Raw genomic sequence first — 1,642 nt, 5'->3', positions numbered from 1 at the left:
GACTTGTAAGGCAAGACTTACCCCTCACAAATCCGTGCTGGCTGTCCCTAATCAAGCAGTGGCTTTCCAGATACTCATAAATCCTATCCCTCAGTACCCTTTCCATCACTTTGCCTACCACCGAAGTAAGACTAACTGGCCTGTAATTCCCGGGGTTATCCCTATTCCCTGTTTTGAACAGGGGCACAACATTCGCCACTCTCCAGTCCCCCCGTTTCCTGACAAAGTATATACATAGGCAAACAAGGGGCGAAACCACATTGGATTTGGTATTGGGTAATGAACCCGGCCAGGTGTTAGATTTGGAGGGAGGTGAGCACTTTGGTGATAGTGACCACAATTTGGTTACATTTACTTTAATAATGGAAAGGGATAGGTACATACCGCAGGACAAGAGTTATAGCTGGGGGAAAGGCAAGTAGAATGTGATTAGGCAAGACTTAGGAATTGAATTGAATTGAATTGAATTGAATTGAATTGAATTCAATTTATTGTCACGTGTACCAAGGCACAGTGAAAAGCTTTGTCTTGCGAGCAATACAGGCAGATCACAGAATTCAGTAGCATAGATAAGCAAATAATAGTTAAACAGCGGCAAAAACAAAAACACAGGTACAGGCGAATGTTAAGAATTTATGAGTCCATTCAATATTCTAACAACAGTAGGGTAGTAACTGTTTCAAAACCAGCTGGTGTCTGTGTTCAGGATTCTATACCTTCTCCCCAAGGTAGAAGTTGTAGAAAAACATTGCCAGGGTGGGATGGATCTTTGAGAATGCCGGCAGCTTTTCCGTGACAGCGGGCCTGGTAGATGAATTCTATCGATGGGAGGTTGGCCTTTGTGATTGTCCGGGTCGATTTCACCACTCTCTGTAACCGTCTCCGATCTTGAATGGTACAGTTGCCATACCAGGTAGTGATACATCCAGACAGAATGCTCTCGATGGCGCACCTATAAAAGTTGGCAAGGGTATTTGCCGTCATGCCACATTTCCTCAGCTGCCTGAGGAAGAAGAGACGTTGTTGGGCCTTTGTAACCAGTACGGCCTCATGAAGAGTCCAAGAAAGCTTGTTGTGGATGACCACTCCCAGGAGCTTAACACTCTCCACTCGCTCCACCTCTGTGCTGTTTATGTGTCGGGGGGGGCATGAGTAACATCCCGCTGAAAGTCAATAATGAGTTCCTTGGTTTTGCCGGAATTGAGAGCTAGGTTGTTCTCAGTGTACCATTTTTCCAGGTCTTTCACCTCCCGTCTGTAGTCTGTTTCATCAACATCTGAGATTTGACCAAATATGGTGGTGTCATCAGCGAACTTGTAATTGGCATTAGTCTGGTATTTGGCGCCGCAGTCATGGATATACAGTAAGTACAGTATGGGGCTGAGTACGCACCCCTGGGGGGCTCCAGTGTTGAGTGTTAGTGAGGATGAAATATTGTCCCCAATCTTCACTGACTGTGGCCTGTGGGTCAGGAAACTGAGGATCCAGTTGCAGAGAGTGGGGCTTAGTCTGAGATCACTAAGTTTAGTAATCAGTCTGGAGGGGATAATAGTGTTGAAGGCTGAAATGTCGTCAATGAGTAGGATTCTTGGTGTCAAGATGTACTAGGGAGGAGTGAAGGGCAAGTGATATGGCATCTGAC

The sequence above is a fragment of the Chiloscyllium plagiosum genome, chromosome 20 (assembly GCF_004010195.1).
Source record: "Chiloscyllium plagiosum isolate BGI_BamShark_2017 chromosome 20, ASM401019v2, whole genome shotgun sequence".
NCBI lineage: Eukaryota > Metazoa > Chordata > Chondrichthyes > Orectolobiformes > Hemiscylliidae > Chiloscyllium > Chiloscyllium plagiosum.
Note: the sequence above shows the minus strand (reverse complement) of the source record.